General features: G+C 42.9%; 1 protein-coding gene across 7 annotated transcripts in view; it reads right to left on the reverse strand.

Annotated features, from left to right (window-relative positions):
• The window catches only part of LINGO2 (leucine rich repeat and Ig domain containing 2), a 1,433,890-nt gene that overhangs the window by 1,154,300 nt on the left and 259,066 nt on the right, over positions 1–20,524 (reverse strand). The gene's annotated exons all lie outside the window — the stretch shown is intronic.

Here is a 20,524-nt window from a genome sequence, read left to right on the forward strand (position 1 = left end):
TTGTAAAACAATGGGCACTGAGTCAATACAGTGAACCAATTAAAACACAAAACATATAAATAAATAAAACAAAAATAAAAAATAAAAATAAAACAAGTTAAAACAAATTAACTTGTTTTATTTTTATTTTTGTTTTATTTATTTATTTATATGTTTTGTGTTTTAATTGGTTCACTGTATTGACTCAGTGCCCATTGTTTTACAATATTACGCTATATGTGTTTTTATTTTGTTTCCAAATTTATGATATCCTCTTCGTTTGGAGCACATCCCTACACCTGATCCAGCATCTGATCCGGGTTGTATATATCCTTTTATTTTTGGGGTTATGTGCGGGGCGCCATAGATATAATATTTGTGTCACATGTTGTTTCTCTGACCTGGGGGTCAGTGTTATATCACAGGCAGCGCCATTTTCCATTTAGAATATATTAGCACCATTTAAATTTAGCGCTACCTTTTCTGTTTTTCGCTTCTCAGATTGTGCCTACAGTAAGTAGTCGGGGTCCAGTGTTGCTGGATACCCCAAAAATGTACCCGGGAGTCAGGTCGGAATCCCGGATACATATAGGCACAAAGCTCCAGTCAAAATCCTGCCATGAAAACGCTTGCGCGACTTACCGCTAGGATTCCTTGCTTCAGCACAGACCGGAAAGGTAAATGGGGCGTAGGGATGTGTGGTATCCCTGGAACGGTTAACAGGTCCATAGTATAAGAGGGGATGCCCCGTTAATGTCCAGATCACCCAGAACCTGGTATAGGGGTTCTGGGGGTACTCCAACCATGTATAAGGTTGTGAGGTGTTTTTAAAAAAGTCATGTTTGCAGTGTGTGGGGAATATGGCTAGTGGGAATAAAAGTACAGATTCTCATTCTATCCCTAATAAACAAATTACTTAGAAATTATTACAGTGTAAAGCATATTGTATTAAACAAGTGTGTTTAAAGTGTATAAATGCTTGTGCACTCTATATGAGCTGAGGAATTCCAGGTCCACTGTTCCGAGAGACCATGTGGCTACCAAGCTTGGTGCTATCAAGTCTTCTCGGGTCCCGGACATGAAAGCCTCAGAGGTTGCCAGGTGTGAAAGCCATTTTGGCAGCGGAGTTAGCCTCAAGTACTCACGTCCTGGGATGAATGGAAGTCATCCGAACACCATTTGCAACAAATGCAGAGGTGCCAGGTTGGCGCATGCCCTTGTCGGATTCTGAATCCATGCTTACCCGGCTTAGATAGACTGGCAGCGCTCTGATAGTCTGGTAGGATTTTTCCCACGCTCGGATTGGCTGTAGTATTTCATGAAAGAACTCTGAAATACTATAAGAAACCCTCAGCCAATCCGGAGGTGAGATTCTAAGCGCCAGAACAGCAGCGGTAAATTTGAAACGAGCAAAAGATGCTATTGGAGAAATAGCAGCGAGCCGGCTTAAGAAATTTCAAGGCTATAAATTTTCTAAGTCCCACTTTTCGGGGCCAAGTTCTGAGAATAGAACGTAGCGGTCGCGGCTAGGATTGCAAGCCGAAAACAGTTCCAGGACGTTTGGGACTACCTCCCGGTCAAGGAATTTCAGCATCTCCGGAAGAAAGAGAGCGGTGGCATCAGGAACTTCAAGCCGGTTTGAGTTCAGGACATTTCGGGCCAACCTAAAGACTTTGTTTTATGTTCTATTTTACAGTGGTGGCTGCCTTTATTCTCCTGCGGCCACCACCGCGGGTATTTCAAATGTGCATGCAGACGCGTTTTTTTTTTATTACTGTCGGTGCTAGTTTTGGCGCCGCAGGCGCTCCATTGTTCAGCGCGCCTGCTCCATTGTTCAGCGCCATTAGCGGCCATTAGCGCTGAACGGGAGATGGGCTGGCACGCGGCCGAGATGCGGCTGAGTTCGGCGGCTGAAAAAAAAAGCCCCGAACCATTGCGGGTAAGCTGTAGGATAAGCTTAGCCGCAGCAGTACCTAGGAAAGTCTAATTTTGCAGCCCAGACCCCCAGTAAGTGTGTTTTCTTCTGTATTTTGTAATCCACTGTGTGTACTTCTGTTTCAAGGAAATAAATGACAAAATGTTTTACTAACTTGTTTTGCTCAATGAATTATCCCAGTAAAAATGTGTAAATACCTGGTATCCCGTGACATGCCACCGCTACATTCTCTTCTGAGAACTTTGTCCCTCGTGACCGCGAGTTACTGGGACATAGACTCTGGTGGGCAGGCTTTGCAGGCTTGAAATTGAAGCTGGTTGCTCTGCTATTCGCACAAAAACAACTTTGAAAAGACCACCCGGAGTCTATGAATCTGATTGTCTCATAGATTTTTATAGTATACTGAGTTTCATTCACAAAATTTAGCAGCCAATCAACGCGTGGGAAAATTCCCAGGCAGCCAATCAGAGCCAAGCCAGCTAGAAAAGCCGGGTAAGCGGGAAACCTGAAATAGCCAAGAGACAACCTTTCTCCCTGGCTATCTCAATGCCACCCACTGGGGAAGGCTCCACCAGGTCTGGCAGAGCAAGTGGCAGGCTGGAGGACTGCCATTGATCTTCGGACCTTGTACTCCACCTTTCCCCGCTGACCAAATGCTATTCTCACCTCTGGGCATCCTTTGACAGCTTTGAACGCCGATGTCCAGCAGACTTACCAGTGCCTATGGGTTAGCTCGGGCAGCCTGTTTGGATATCGGTTCCGAATGTAAAAAGCATGCTACATTAAAAAAGTATATTTTACTACACTTTTGAGTCTTGGGGAACAGGGGACAGAAAAGGAAAAATGTCGTAGTTGTATTTCTATCTGGCTTATTCCTCACCCGCTTTTTCTTGGACTCAGTCTGGACTCTCAAAGTCCCCCATTAAACTTATATACGGTTGGGGCACTCCCAAACCCTTGGTTGTGGGTCACCTGGGCACTAGCTGGGGTATCCCCCTTAACATAGGGATTCCCTCAGCTACAGGAAAATGTTTTTTATCCCTGTGTCCCATTCTCCTTTCTGGCTGTGCTGAAGCAGGGTACCCTAGTGGTGAGTCGCGCTTGTGTTTTCAAGGGGAGGTTTTGCCAGTACAATGTACCTACATGTATCTGAGAATCAGGCATGATTCCCTGGTACATTTATGGGGGAACCGACAACTCCGAACCCCAACCTCCTAGGCACATTCTGTCAACGGTTCCTCCGAAAAAAAAAAACCTTTAAACTCATACCCTAGCTATCCCTGCTTGCTGGCATGCCCCTAGAGGGAAAAACACAAAAAATACTTTAATTACATACAGTATAACAGAATGGTACATTGTTACAGGGCCCAAGAGCTTACTCTCTTGGACCCTTATACACAGATCAGAGGCAACCAAAGCGGGCTTAACCTTTATTTGAGAGCCTGGTTACCCCCTACCATCACACCTCCCCCTTCAAGATGAAGACTCTGAGGCAGTCACCACAACAGGTGGCTCCGCAAGCCTGGATGTCCTTGAAGCTTTTGAGTCACTAGTGATGTCCTGCCGGGAGAGTCCATCAGCATTACCATGCTAACTACCCTTCTTGTGCATAGGGTAAAGTCAAACTCCTGAAGGGCAAGTCTCCAGCGAAGTAACTTGCCATTCTCCCCGAAAAACTCTGCAGCCAGCTGAGGGGATTGTGATCAGTGAACACAGTGAATGACCTGTCATACAAATAGGGCTGTAGTTTCTTGAGTGCCCATACAATGGCCAGGCATTCTTTCTCAATAGTGACATAAGCCAATTCTCTGGGCAGCAGCTTCTGGCTCAGATAGACAATGGGTTGTTCACCCCCTCCTCACCCACCTGGCTGAGTACAGCACTGATACCATAGTTGAGGCATCGGTCTGCACAAGGAAATTTGAGATTGGTGTAATCTGCTGCTGCCAGAATCTGATCACTAATCAGTGCTGGCTTCAGTGCCTGGAATGCTTCCTCACAGGCAGGAGACCAGGCTACCATAGCCGAGAGTTGTTTCTGCGTTAAGTCAGTCAAGGGTTTGGCAAGGGCACTATACTGTGGGACAAACTTCCTATAGTAACCAGCGGTGCCTAAAAATCAATGACCTGCTTCTTAGTTATGGTACTGGCCACTGAATGATGGCTTCTACCTTAAATGGCTTGAGATGCCTCCACCAACTCTTTGCCCCAGATACAGAACTTCTGTCACACCCACTAGACACTTTGTAGGTTTAAGTGTCAGCCCAGCATCCCTAATTCTCTTTAGCACCGTTGCTACATGTGAGTCTCAACTAAGTGAGTCTCCCAGGAATTGCTGAACACAGCTATATCATCCAGGTATGCCCTTGCAAAACGCTGCATCCCTTCCAGTAACCTATTTACCTGGCGTTGGAAGGTAGTCGGGGCATTCTTTATCCCGAATGGCAGAACCAAAAACTCATATAGGCCACTCGGAGCAATGAATGCTGACTTCTCCTGCGCCTCCTTGGTCAGAGGGATTTGCCAATACCCTTTAGACAAAGCCGTAGTAGTCAGATACCTTTACCCACAAAATCATCTAATAGCTCATCTATTTGGGGCATGGGATAAGCATCCGACACTGTCTGAGCATTGAGCTGCCGGTAGTCCACACGGAACCAAGTGGTTCCGTCCTTCATGGGCACGAGGACTACCGGAGAAGCAAAAGGATTCTGAGACGAGACAATTACTCCTAGGGCGAGCATCTCCTCTACCTAACACTCTATACTCACCTTCACCTCTGCTGATACCCGGTAGGCATGCTTATGCAGAGATCTTTGATCCCCGGTGTTGACTAGGTGATCAGTGATATGTGTCCTGCCCGGCTTATCCGTGAACAGGACCCTATGCTGCTCTAGCATAGCTCGTGCTTGCACCCGCTGTGGTGCACTGAGCTGAGACCCTATCTCGACCTGCTCCACTGTACCCCCTTGCCAAACTTGCCCTAGGAGGTCGGGCAGAGCTTGGCTCGCTGGGTCCCCCATCCGTAGGCTACAGATAGCATCACTGATGCCACACTCTGGAAATACTCTTTCAACATATTAATGTGATAAATCCTATGTCTTCCTGTCTCTTCATCTAACTGTACAACATAGTTGCACTCATTCATCAACCGGAGAACTGTATACAGACCAGCCCAGGCAGCCATCAGTTTGTTCTGCTTAGTGGGCTTCAGAACAAGCACTTGCTGCCCTGGGTTGAATTCTCTGCTATGGGCATGTTGGTCATACCATGTCTTCTGCTTGGTCTGAGCCTCCCTGAGGTTAGCCAGTGACAACCCCATTAGCATTTCTAACTGTTCCCTGAGATCTACTACATACTGAAGCACAGAAGCATCAGTATTGGTAGTCTCCCCTTCCCATCCCTCACGGAATAGGTCAAGCGTCCCCTGTACCCTGCGATCATATAGAAGCTCGGAGGGTGAGAAGCCAGTGGACTCTTGCAGTACCTCTCGGTATGCAAACAGCAAATGCTGCAGATGAGTCTCCCAGTCTTTCCCTCCAGCCTCTATGAATGCCTGAACCATCTGCTTCATGGTACCATTGAACCGCTCACATAGTCCATTTGTCTGAGGGTGGTAAGGGTTTGTATGCTGGTGCTTCACCCCGCACGAATCCCAGAGACAGTGAAGCAATTCAGACATGGATTGCAACCCATGATCAGTTAGAATCTCACTAGGAAAACCTACCCTAGAGAAAATCACTAGCAATGCCTTTGCCACTACACTCACCTCAATGGTGGCCAGCGCTACAGCCTCAGAGTACCGGGTGGCAAAATCCACCACCTTAAGTATGTAACTCTTGCCGGTCCAGATAGGAATCTTCAGAGGTCCCACTATGTCCATAGCTATTCTCTGAAAGGGTTTTGTGCAAGCAACAAGATATATAGCTTTAAGGGCCTTGAGTCTCCAATGCTACCGAAAGTATAGTAAAGGAACAAAAATTCCATTAAAAAAAGTACCTTCTGCTAATGCAATGCCATCACTGCCTATACCCCATCATAGATAAAGAAGATATCTTACAAGGGACTATCAAGTAAGGCAGCCAAAGACCCAGATGCCGCTATTACACAAAAAAAAAAGTAAAGCTTGGCACCTGAGTCTTGCAGCTGCCAGACATGCCTTCTGAGTGCCCACACAGGATGACTCTGATGCTGGAGTGAAAGACAGAAGAGAACTCCTAAGAGGATCATTGTTACAATCAACTTAGCATAGCTGTGCCAAATGTATTTTGCAGAAACATGCATACCCTAGTGGGACCCAAAGTTAGCATGCTGCTTTAAATTACCATGTAGCGACATTGTTGGAATTAATCTTTCTTTGCATGAACAAAAGAATAAAAGGAAAAAGGACGTTTTTCTGGTGGAAATGTGACAATCAAATAGCTTTGGGCATGTAAACATGTTATGCATGTTCCTGAAACCTAAGAGTTTCAAGAAATGAAGAACAGCATATTCAATCTATTCTAAGATTCTCTTGTTCAGTTAATGAATAAGCCATTCAGTAAACTCCATGACCTTCTAGCAGAGCAGTGGTTATAGATGTGACCTGCACATACTGTAGCACATCACATATTTGCCAAATAATTAGAAGTGTTTATGACGGTAGGGGATAACCAGGCTCTCAATAAAGGTCAATCCCATGAATGGTTACCCCTGATCCGTATATAAGGGTTCAGGATTGTCAGCTCTTGAACCCAGTAACTGTATATGCATAACCTGTAAAATGCGGTAATAAATCATTTTTGTGTTTTTACCTTTCCAGGGATGCCAGCGAGCAGGGATTTCTAGGGCATGAGTTTCAAGGGGGGGTTTGCAGAGAAATATTTGTCAAAATGTGCCTACCTGTAGGTAGTTGGAGTCTGGAGTTGTCGGTTCCCCTAAAAATTTACCTGGGAATCATGCCTCATTCTCGGATACATGTAGACACATTGTCCCAGTAATATCTCCCCTTGAAAACGCTTGCGCAACTCCCCGCTAGGGTTCCCTGCTTCAGCATAGCCCAGAAAGGTAAATGGGGCAAAGGGATGTAAAGTGTCCCTGTAACGATAAGGGGTCCCTAGATTAAGAGGGATACCCCAGTTAATGTCCAGGTAGCCCAGAACCTGTATTGGGTTTTTGGATGCTTTTACCTTGTGAACTGGAGAGAAAAAGAAGCCCAATGGGAGAGCACTCGGAAAATACACAAACACCAAGAAATGATGGCTACTGAGACAGACTGTCAGAGGTATGTTGGTGTAACAAGATGTTTTTACCTTTCCAGGGATGCCAGTGAGGAGGGATTTGTAGGGCATGAGTTTCAAGGGGGGGTGGGGGGTTGCAGAGAAATATTTGTCAGAATGTGCCTAGGTAGTTGGGGTCTGGAGTTGTCGGTTCCCCTAAAAATGTACCTGGGAATCATGCCTGATTCTCAGATACATGTAGGCACATTGTCCCGGCAATATCTCCCCTTGAAAACGCTTGCGCAACTCACCGCTAGGGCACCCTGCTTCAGCATAGCCCAGAAAGGTAAATGGTTCAAAGGGGCAAATGGATGTAAAGTGTCCCTGTAACAATAAGGGGTCCCTAGGTTAAGAGGGATACCCCAGTTAATGCCCAGGTAGCCCAGAACCTGTATTGGGTTCTTGGATGCTCAAACTGTATATAAAGTTGTGAGGGGACTCTCAGAGTCCAGTCTAAGTCCTCTAGATAGTGTGTGGGAAATACAGGCTGATAGAAAATAAAGTGCACATTTTTATTCTATTCCCCATACCCAGGGCTTAGGGATGTATGAAATTCTATTCTTATTAATACATTGAAATATACGTGTGTACTGTAATGAGCTGGGACTTTCAGAACCGATGTTCCGACAGGCTGCCAGGGCTAACAAGTTGGTGCCAGTAAGTCTGTTGGACATCGGAGTTGAAAGCCACCAGAGGATGCTCGAGGTGTGAAAGCCATTTGGGTAGCAGGGAAAGGCTCAAGTACCCACATCCTGGGATCAATGGCAGTCATCCAGGCTACCATTTGCCCCACCAGACTTGGAGGAGCCTGACCCAGCCGGTGGCATCTGAATAGAAAGAGACTAAGGTGGCAAACTCGCACATGTCCCTTGGCAATTTCAGATTTCCCGCACACCCGGCTTTCCATACCGGCTTCGCTCTGATTGGCTACTGACAAAGTTCCCACGCTCTGATTGGCTATTGTATTTGGTGACTGAACTCCCAAACACTATAAGAAACCCTTAAGCCAATCAGGTTTCTGATTTCTGTCGGTAGAAGTGCGGGCGGGCTTTTCAAAAGTGCTCTTGCGCGAATAGCAGAGCACTGGCTTCAGAAAAGTCTGCCCGGAAAATATTCTAAGTCCTGAATGGAATGCCCGCTGCATTAATCCTACCGGGCCACCACCAGTCTGGAAGAGCTGCACAGTGAGAGCAGCAGGAATCAGTCCTTCTCTCTGCACAGCTCTAACAGGCAATTGTGCTGTTTTTGATTTATTTTAATTACACAGGACTGAAACAGGGGTCTCCAGAGCTGAACCGCATCAATTTCAGGTTCAGGGACACCCTGCTTCCCAAGTTGGAGGTCCTGGTATCTCCTGAAAGTTTAAGTCTTCTAGGAAACCAAACCACCCACCCTGGGGCAATTACAGTACACCCTTCACCCACCCTATTAAAATACCAGTAACCCCTTAAGTATCCTAGCGGTAGTAACCACTAAGATAATTAAGGGGTTACTGGTGTTTTAATGGTTGAGCATAGGCCCTTTCTTCCATGTTGGTTAGAACGAAGAGAAGAAGGAGATCGGCCTTCATCCTGGCAGAGGTAACTAAAACATTTATTAATGTAATTTGTATTTTATTTTAACAGGCAAAAGTACAACTAGCGATGTTTAGCTACTAGGGCATTTGCCGATTCCTGTGGGGGGTGGTGGTTGTTGGAGGTAGAGGAGATGGGTGAAGGGGGTAGTTGCCCAGGGTTGAGTGATTAGGCCTCCTTGGTGGTTAGCGGGAGAGTTTAACCCCTTAATAACCTTAGCGATAGTAACAACTAAAGTAATTAAGGGATAAACTCCCAAATCCCTCCCGGGAGGCCTAACCATCTACCTTGGGGCAACAACCCCCTACCCCCACCCCCTTTGCCCCCAACAAACCGGTTACTTCTTTTTAAGCCCATCATTACCTCAGTAGCTAGCCACTAAGGTAAAGAAGTTACTTTTATTATTATTTGTGTAGCACTGTCGTCGTCGTTGTCCCTTCCCCTCTGGGAGATGTTATGGCTGCTACAAGGTATTGTGATGCTGGCATACCTGTGAGGGTCAGGAGAGCTGAGTTGTTCTGCGATGTTGAGGAGACCAGGACAGGCCTTTGGTAGTTCTTCAAGGTGTCAGCGCCTCCAGTTCCAGTAGCTCCAGGATTTCATGGAGACAGTCCCCATTGGAACATAGTTCATCCATTCTCTCTGCCCAAATGACTGATACCCAGGCAGGAGTATATAAAATGGATGCTTTATTTGTGCAGTCACTTGTGATGGTATATACAGCAGTGCAGATGAATAGAAATGTCCCCAGACTCTGGATGGTGTGGGACCTCTGATAGTAGAGAGGCCTATGTTGAATTTAGATGGTCTCCCAGCTCCCTAAGGGGCTGGGGTCATGCTCAACCCTGATAGATGAGACTCACAGCCCTTCCAGTCTCTCCAACCTCCAGACTAGAACTGACTCCTCACTTTGTCACTCCTCCCTGACACCAAGGAAAGGAGGGCATAGTGTCTGTACAACGGTTGGCTACACACAGCCACTATGACACCACCTCTCCCATCAATCAGAAAGCAGCCTGAGGGGGGTCAAAGCCCCAGGATTAACCTGTCACAGCCTGCAGGTCTATCAGGGCTTCTATGACAGGAGGCAGAGAGGCAGTCTAGACAGCTAAGCTACATTTGTATTACTTAGCATTAAAGCAATGGGTCTCCGGAGCTGAACCACATTCATTTCAGGTCCGGGACCGAGATACCGGCACATGATACGGAGGTCTGTAACTCGGGAAGCAGGGGGTCTCTGGACCTGAAATTAACGTGGCTCACACAAATGTATGCACCTTTAATCTACCTTTAATATACCTTTAATATACCCTTAGTGTACTACAACTTTCCAAAAATAGTTATAACCTACAGTATACAGTATATCATATTTATATTGCATTCTCAGTATACTTTAGATTTATATTCCTCCGTCTTTCACTAGTAGTGGTAGAGGTTCAATAGACTAACCACCGAGCTGCAGTACCTCCATTTATTCTTTAAAGCAGGCCTGCACAACTCCAGTCCTTGAGGGCCGCAAACAGGCCAGGTTTTCAGGATATCCCTACTTCAGCACAGCTGGCTCAATTAGTGGCTCAGTATGACTGAAGTAGGGATATCCTGAAAACATGGCCTGTTTGCGGCACGCGAGGACTGGAGTTGTGCAGGCCTGCTTTAAAGCAATATGAGTACAAAAGTAAGAATAGGAATACAGCCAGAGATTTGTTTGTTATAACATTTCCAGAAAATATAAAATCATAATTGAGGAGGCTCAAATACATACAATATTATAACACCACAACATCAATTTTATGCTGATCTGTAGGTAAAAAAAACTTTTAAAATACTTGTAAAACACCTAATCTATAGTCTGACCACAGATTAATTGATTCAACACTCTTGCAGCATTTTAGGTCTCTGTGTCTCACACAGTGTTATTACTTTTAGAATATATAGAAAATACAGCCTGTTATATAAGTGCAGCAGGTGCTTTATATATAAGCCATGTATTTGCTTTGATTCAAGCATGTTCAAACTGGCTCTTGACCCATAGTAGGTTCCTGATTCCCCATGCCACAATACAGATTCAAAGGAACTGACAGTATTTAAGGACCATATGCTTCCCATACACTTTGCATCATTCCTACAGTAACTTTGTTTAAACCTTTGATTATACTTGACCACTGGCTTTCATTCTATCTAATTCATCATCTCTGTTGGATTACATTTGCTGTAGTGTTGTGGAAATGTAGTTAAAAGCCACCTTGAATGTACTGATCGCTAAACTACTTTATGCTTTCTAAAACAGATTTCTGTTAGTACTTAGTACACATTTCAAGGTTATTTTTAGACTGGAGAATTGACGAATTTGCTTTTAAAATGGGTTGTGTGTGTATTATTTTTCATAGCAATATTGAGGTATAGTTCACTGTATTAGAAAACCTCTCTGTTTCGCTATGTAATATTTTGCTCACGTAATTTGTGAAGTCACAAAACATTTAGGTAAAGTATATTTGTTGCTTGCAGTGAAAGAATGGTCATGAAATGTGGGGACAAATATGCTTTCTACGTTAGAAATTCACAGTTGGTGATGTTTTATAGCTTAATTTTTTTTGCAAGTTGTAAATATGTAATATTCACTGCGGATGGAAATGAATGTGGATGTTTTACACATCTCTATGCTGTACGAGCGATCTTCAGAAGATTATTATGCAATTGATACCAGTGACAAATTATTCGTTTCTCAGACTGTGGGGCCTATGCAGAGAGGTCCGAGAACGAAGTAATCTCCATGATGTCGCCAAAAGTGGGTATAGGTATGCAGAAAGGTGCGTAAATGTGGCGAGATGGGTATGACATCGGCGTGTTTTTTTGGCAGATATAAAAAAGCGGAGAATCATTGGCGAGAAGGTGAAACTCGCATCTGTTCGCCATGTCGAAGAAAACGTGGTATTCCAGGAACAACGTTTACAGATTCTCGCCATTACGGCACAACAGAATGGCGAATGTACCAGCAAAAGTAAACGCCAGGAAAAAACGGCAGATTTATACATTTATGTCAACAAGGTAATCGGACTTATGTGCATACGGCTAACGAAAACGTGCCAACATTGGCGATTTTATTACCACGGCAAATTTACGGAACGCAACTCTCTGCATAGGCCCCTGTGTTACTGTATAACACCATACAAGCCAGTGCTTTATCCACAAAGTGAATGAATGTCTGGATTTTCTACGGTACACAGATCAGAAAACCAATCCATGACTTAGTATGGACGGCTATCCATATACTCCGACATGAAGTGTAAACTTTTTGATACATGTTTATGTTGTTTTCCCTCTTACAGGACTGTAATACTCATCAATAGGTTTGTCAAACTAGGTTGGTTAACCCTAAAACCTACAGTATGCAATGGGATTTTCTGCTAAATCTCTACTAAATAGGTCTCTTTCTGTCTCGCTGTCTCTCTCTCATGTTAAAGTTTAATCAGTTTTGGCAAAACAAACTTTGGTCATTTTTCTAGTCGCCACAATACTGCTAAGAGATTTCAGTTCCCTAATGAATTTTGAGCAGAAGTACAAAATACCAACACACATCCATCTCAAACTTGATCTGCCAATAACTGCTAAGCTCGGAAAAGTTGTGCCCCAAACTCCATTACAGCAACGTGACCGCTGCTTTTCTGATTGCAATTCCTGCTAGGATAACCACATCCTGTATAAAGAGACTTGCCCAGTCGTTGGGCTCCTAACTGGCCCCACTAGATTAGGTGTTTTACCACTGGCAAGTCCTAGGTCCACCCCTAGGCCCTGCTCCCCTGAGAATGTTTAACTGACTCCTCAATCAGAGCCATCTTTAGCCTTCTCTGTGGCACTAAACAGCAAGAAATAGACAAGGAAGTTCGACTTATGCATCTTTTAGTAACAGAATACTGTATGCTACAGCTTAAATCATGATTAGATTTATTATAACAGACAAATGTTTAGTTGTAGATAAGATAGTACATTTTACATGTTTAAGGGTAAATACTCTATGCACATTTTAGGTATGAAAATAGATTTCTTATATTACTCATTATAAAAAAAGGGAAATTTGGCGCCTAATAATACTAAGTGAAAATAGAAAAAACTATGTGAACTAAGTGTCCAAAAAATAAATAAAAGGAACTCCAAACATAAATAGTCCAATGGCAAGATGTAAAAAACCTCCAATGGGTCTCTTGAAAGTGGTCTCACAGCACATGGAAATTAAAAATAAAAAATATCATAGTGCAACACCATACAAAAAGAAAAACATATAAATACACCAATTTATAACCAGAATAATAGAAAATAGATATAAAATAAATGAATATTAATACTAAAAAATAACCAATGAATAATAAACCACAATTAATACCAATATATAAACAAACACACGTGGCTAGTGAATAGCTAGAAAGACTAATACATTTAATATAAATAAAATAAATAAAACAGACAAATGCCTTCACACAGGGAAATACTGACACAGTGATTCACTTCCAGAGGGTTACCATTAGAATCCTACTCACGACAGGGAAAGTTGTACAAGCGTCCTGAACACGTGGAGGATCCAATCGCACCAACTCTGGATCAATACTGGCAAGCAGCTGCCTTTGCCTCGTGGACACACACCTCAGGAACTGAAAACAAGTCCAGCTGTTCCGGCGCCTCCTGGTGATGTCACAAGACTGCGACTGGAGACTGCAAGTGTCCTTATCATTGAGTGAAACAACTAATGAAAAGTATGACTCCTTGCGTATTCACCCACTCAGTCTCTTCAACAGAGCAGCTAATAAAATCAGCTTGGGCAAAATATCAACATGCAGTGTACAAAACACTACCATCCAACATGTTTTGTGAGACTGCGCTCACTTAATCAGAGGAATCAGGGGAACTCCTTCATCAATCACCCTTTAGGTGGCTAATCAATTTTTTATGGGTGATCATGCTGAAACTACTGTATACAGATGTACTGTAGCCAAAATTATTGCTCTGGAAATGCTTCAGAGTTGCTCAAACAGCTCATTAAAGGATGGGTGAGCTAAGAAAATTGCATGAGCCTCACCATTTGTTTCAATGAAGTTGTATTACAGTAAATCTTGCGTTAAATATCATTCCAACTTTGATGCAACAATGCACCTCTATAGGAGCAATAACATCTGCTACATCTGTACGTGCACATAAACCATATAGGTAGGAGAATTATGTCAAAAATGGTATGATGATAAGGAAAAATGTATGTCAATGGAAAAAGTTGTATAGCTACCAGAAGAAGAAAAATATGAAATCAACAAAAGAGTATATTTATATTCCAAAACCATTCTTAATCTATCAGTGAGCACCAATAAAGACAGCTATAACCTTTACTACAATGGGGCTGATATTAAAAACGAAAGTCAATTGGAGCTTATACAGCCTGTAGAGTTTATAGAATCTGCCCCAAAGGGCATTCAATTTTAAAAACAATAATATCAACTTGTTGTGACCACAGGAACATGTTTAAAATATGGTCTTTGTTTTTATGCACTTAAAATGCACTGAATTAAGTTTAATATATTTCCGATAAGTATTTTTTTTTGTAGCTTTTTAAGATGCACCCACAATTAAAAGGCAGATTTTTTTTCCTACATAAATTTGCTCATGTGATTCAGTGCACATAGCAGAGAAGTAATTAAATGTACTATTGTTGAGGTCAGCTAAATTGACTAATTTTGATTTCTCCCTTTGCTCCAATGTGCATGGCGTACAGTATACAATGTAGGGAAAGGAGTTTCTTAATTAAAACCTTGACCTCGATAGTATTTTTGCTATTGAATCCTCCAATTATTTATACACATTACAAAAATAAAATACATTAACAACGCTTGCGTATACTGATCTGTGTGGTTGATTTAAGTGCTGGTTGTTTGAAGTGTGCAGTTAGATCCAGAAGGAAAGGGAAGTGCTGTGTATACTAGTGTATATTAGCAGGGGTTGCTGAATTTGGGGAGTGTGCAGTGGGTTTTTATTTTTAAAGTGTGTGGTAATTGAAGCCTGTAAGTTTTTTTTCCCCCTTTCTCCTGCCTGAGGCAGAGTGGGAGTGGTTAGTTAATTGCTAACCTAACACACCTGCAGTGGATGTGTTTAGTTGATTGCTAACCTAACACGCCTGGTGGGTGTCCCTATTTAAACAGAGGTTTCTAACGAATTCTGAGCTTGTCTATACTGATCTCTGTGGTTGATTTACGTGCTGGTGTGCAGTTAGATCCAGAAGCAGTTTGAACATGGAAGTGGTTAAACAAGGTATAGTATATTGAAGTACAGTTATTGTTAATATTTATAAACTTCATAGTGCTATAATGAGTTGGATTGAAAATGCCACTCAATGCTCATCTTGCCACATGTATGTGCACTTGGAGCAGCTGTTCCAAGGAGCATACCGCTGTGGGGAGTGTGAGCGGGTGGTCTCTTTAGAGTCAGAGATTGCTGATCTGAAAAGGCAACTTGCAATATTGAGGGACATTGACAATCTTGAAAGGGGTTTAGTGCTCACTGAGCAGGCCCTTGCTTCGACTAGTGGTGCAGATGGTGGCGCTGTTAGTGAGGAGCAGGTAGATAGCTGGGTAACAGTTACAAGGGGAAGCAGGGGCAACAAGGAGAGGCAGGTCAGTTCTGAGCTGGCCCATCCCAATAGATTTGCCATGTTGAGTGACGATATTGGGAGTGTCAGGGCAGAAATGGCAAGGCTGGGGGTGACTGATTCCTCTAGCAGCCAGGGGGATCGTTCCTCCAGCACAGAGGAGACTCAGAATGCTCAGATACCAAGAAAGATTGTGGTGGTAGGGAACTCCATTATTAAGAAGGTAGATAGGGCAATCTGTTGCCGTGACCGCAGGAACTGAACAGTTTGTTGCCCAGTGGGTGCTTGGGTTTGGCACATTGCGGATCGGATATACAGATTGTTGGGAGGGGCTGGGATTGACCCGTGGTCTTGTTACATGTTGGCACCAATGACAAAGTTAAAGAAAGATGGAGGGACCTAAAAAATTATTTCAGGGATCTAGGCCAAAAGCTTAAGACAAGTACCTCCAAGGTAGTTTTATCTTAAATACTACCAGTGCCATGCGCTTCCGCAGGGAGACAGTCAGAGATTAGGGAGGTTAATGCATGGCTAAGAATGTGGTGCAGGATGGAGGGTTGGGGTTTTTAGAGCACTGGGACTCCTTTTCTGAGAGGTGCCATCTATATTCTAGGGATGATTTCACCTCAATAAAAAGGGATCTGCTGTGTTAGGGGGGAGAATGTCAAAAAAGGTTGGGGGAGATTTTAAACTTGGATGGAGGGGGATGAAACAGATATTTAACTAAATAGAATAGAAGAGGAAACAAGGGGTTGTAGAGGTAGAATGGGGGCAAGTGCAAGTTTAACAAGCAGTGAGACACCCATGGTACATACAGATAATACTAGAAATTTTCTAAAGACTAAACCAAGTTGGCACAGAAAGGAAGGAGCAGATAAGATAATAGTACAGGTTGAAAAAAAACAAATCCATGCTTGCTAATACAAGAAGCCTGACAGATAAAATGGGGAAGCTTGAATTAATAGCTGCAATGGAGCAGTGTGATATAATAGGCATTACTGAAACATGGTGGGATGAAACTCATGACTGGACAGTTAATTTAGAGGGTTATTCCCTTTTTCGGAATGATCGAGCAAATAGAAGAGGAGGTGGAGTATGTTTATACTGTATGTTAAAATGGATCTAAAACCTATTATAAGGGATGATGTTAATGAAGGGAATGATGAAAATGTAGAGACCTTCTGGATAGAAATTAACAGTGGAGGTAAAAGTATAAAGAAAATGTTTGTAGGGATATGCTATAAACCACCAAATATTGGTGAGATTGAGGAAGCTAAAATACTTTTGCAAATGGAGAAGGCATCAAACCTAGGCCATGTTTGCATGATGGGTGATTTTAATTATCCAGACATAGACTGGGGCAATGAGATTAGCATTACAACAAAAGGAAACAGGTTTTTGGGGGTGCTTAAAAACAATTATATGACCCAAATTATTGAGGAACCAACCAGGAGAGGGGCAATAGTGGTTTTGGTCATATCAAACAATGTAGAAGTAATAGCAAATATTCAAGTCCTGGAACATTTGGGTAGCAGTGATCATAACATGGTCTAATTTGAAATAAATTATCAAAAAAACAGATTACTTGGGTTCAACAAAGACCTTAAACGTTAGAAAGGCAGATTTTAATAAACTGAGGACTAATCTACAAGTAATACATTGGGATGATGTTTTTGCAGGGAAACATGTAGAAGATAAATGGGCAGTCTTTAAAACATTGTTAGAAAAGCACACTTATCAATGTATACCCTTGGTAATAAGTATAAAAGAAATAAGTCAAAACCAATGTGGCTAAATAAACGGTAGAGGAGGAAATGGACAAGAAGAGGAAGGCGTTTAGATTCTTTAAGTCAGAAGGGACGGAGACATCGTATTAGAATTATAAGCAATGTAACAAAAATTGCAAAAGGGCAATCAAGTTAGCAAAAATGGATAATTAAAAAAGGATTGTAATAGAAAGTAAGATCAAGCCTAAAAAGTTATTTAAGTACCTTAATAACAAAAAAATGAAAAAAGAAAATAAAGGACCCTTCCAGTGTGAGATGGGCAGGCAGATTATTGGAGACAAGGAAAATGCAGAGTATTAAACAAATTCTTTGCCTCTGTGTTTACCAGGGAAGAATCAATTTCAATTGTAGTGAAGCAGGAGGAATCCACAAATTCCATTTTAATGAATAATTGGTTAACTGAGGAAGAAGTTCATAAGCGGCTTGAAAAAATTGAAGTAAATAAGGCACCTGGCCCTGATGGCATACATCCATGAGTTCTCAAGGAGTTAAGTTCAGTAAAAGCCAAACCATTACATTTAATATTCAAGGACTCCATTTCCACAGGCTCAGTTCCACAAGATTAGCGTAAAGCTGATGTGGTGCCTATATTTAAAAATGGAGCTAGATCACAACCGGTGAATTACAGACCTGTAAGCCTGACTTTAATATTGGGAAACTACTTGAAGGTATAATACGGGATAATATTCAGGAATACCTAATGGAAAACAAAATCATAAGTAATAGTCATGCCAAACTAACCTTATTTGTTTCTTTGAGGAGGTAAGTAGGAATTTAGACCAGGGTCATGCAGTTGATGTGGTCTACTTAGATTTTGCAAAAGCTTTTGATAGGGTTCCACACAAGAGGTTGGTGTACAAAATAAAGCAAATTGGACTCAGTAATAATGTATGCACCTGGATTGAAAACTGGTTGAAGAATAGATAACAGAGGGTTGTCATAAATTGAACTTTTTCAGGTTGGACTAAAGTCATGAGTGGAGTACCTCAGGGACCGGTACTGGGACCCCTGCTTTTTAACTTGTGTATTAATGACCTTGAGGTTGGCATCAAGAGCAAAGTCTCCATCTTTTCTGATGATACTAAATTGTGTAAGGTAGTAGAATCAGAGCAGGATGTAATTTCTCTCCAGAAGTACTTGGAGAGACTGGAAACGTGGGCAGGTAAATGGCAGGTGAGGATTCATACAGATAAATGTAAGGTTATGCATTTGGGATGCAAGAATAAACTGGCGATTTACAAATTCAATGGGGATACATTGGGGGAATCCTTGATGGAGAAGGATGTAGGAGTGCTTGTAGACAGCAGGCTTTGGAATAGTGCCCAATGTCATGCAGTAGCTGCAAAGGCAAACAAGATCTTATCTTGCATTAAACGGGAAATGAATGGAAGGGAAGTAAACATAATTATGCCCCTATACAAGCATTAGTAAGACCACACCTTGAATATGGAGTAAATTTTGAAAAGACAACATTTTTAGAAAAGACATTCTGGAACTAGAGAGAGTGCAGAGAAAAGCCACCAAATTAATAAAGGGGATGGACAATCTAACTTATGAGGAGAGGCTAGCTAAATTAGATTTATTTACATTAGAAAAGAGGCATCTAAGAGGAATATGATAACTATATATAAATATATTCGGGGACAGTACAAGCAGCTTTCAAATGAACTATTCATCCCATGGGCAGTACAAAGGACTCAGGGGCATCCCTTTAGGTTGGAGAAAAGGAGATTTCACCAGCAACAAAGGTGAGTTCATTACCAATGGAGACTGTGGTGGCAGATACAATAAATGTGTTCAAAAAAATGTTGTACATCTTTTTAGAAAGGAAGGGTATACAGGGATATACCAAATAAGTAAACATGGGAAGAATGTTGATCCAGGGATTCCTCCGATTGCCAATTCTTGGAGTCAAAAAAAAAAAAGGTTGGACATCTTTTTAGATGGGAAAGGTATACAGGGATATACTAAATAAGTATACATGGGAAGGATGTTGATTTAGGGATTAATCTGATTGCCAATTCTTGGAGTCAGGAAGGAATTTATTTTTCCCCATATAAGATATCATTGGATGATATAACACTTGGGGTTTTGTGTTTGCTTTCCTCTGGATCAATAAGAAAGTATAGATATAGGATAAAGGGCCTCATGCAGAGAGCAGCGCTAATTATAATTGGAGAGGGAAATAAAATTTACCTTTATTGGAGAGTTTTTTTCTCCATATGCAGAAAGGGCATAAAACTGCATTTACAATCCTTTCTGCATATGGAGAGTTTCAACCAGCGCTATGAGCGCTGTTGAAACTAGTGGGAAAGAAATCGATTTTTTTTTTTCTCCTCCACCGGCCGCGGAGCGCCAGCTTCATGGTGGAGAGGAAAAATGTTGAAAATCGCGCCATTTTTTTGGCACGAACAGCCACTAGATGGCGTTCGCGGCTCTCTGCATACGGCAGAAAAAAACACTGGAGAGATTAGGATCTCTCCAGCAGCGCGGCAAATTTCAAGAAAAAAAAAAATGGCGCTTTTTTTAAAACTTGCCCTTTTCTGCTGCTTTCAGCTCGATTTTCGCCGGAAAATGGCGAGATTGCTATTAGCGCTGCTCTCTGCATAGGCCCCAAAGTATCTGTTGTCTATGTAGCCCTGCTTCCTATCGCTAGCAAGCTACTACTCTGTGCTGTATCACCTGTAGGCTCGCAGGGTCTGAGTCTCTGCCACGGAGAGCCTGGGGTATGCGCAACTAGTATCACTGGTGCAGCGCCTCCACCTGCGACAGCTCCCGCCAGCGGGGGAGTGGTTCTTCGCAGGACGTCTAAGCAATAACTACTGACACATAGCCAATTACCGTAACCAACTTCCTTTACTCTTAGACCAAGATCAGATATATGTACACACCATAATATCCCCCGAATACACAACATAACAAGCCACGGCGGGCTTAACACCGACTCGCGCCTCGGCGGACGCTACCACACTCATGCGCCACGGCGGACGCCACAATCCCCGAACCCGCCACCGGGTGATCCCACCCCGTGTCCAATTCCCAAACAACACCGTCCCGTTACTTCACAGATAGTCTCTATGTGTGTGTATGGGTGACTGTGCAGCCACTGTGTCTTGGACTAGTGAATGGTACCGTTGGGGCCCTTGCTGAAATACCTGCCGAGCACTCCAGTACTCGGATCTGCCACGGTCTTCACAAAGGGTCTCCGCACTTCGAAGCCTTCCTCCCGTTCTTTCTCTCTCTCGGATCCAGGGCGATCCCACCCAGACACTAGTAAGACCACACGGGGTCTGATCCCCGACTTCCCGCCAAATAGGATTGTCCTGATACAAGTACACAGATAGCAGTGAACAGGAACCTCTCTAGGGC

Source organism: Ascaphus truei, chromosome 1, assembly GCF_040206685.1.
Source record: "Ascaphus truei isolate aAscTru1 chromosome 1, aAscTru1.hap1, whole genome shotgun sequence".
NCBI lineage: Eukaryota > Metazoa > Chordata > Amphibia > Anura > Ascaphidae > Ascaphus > Ascaphus truei.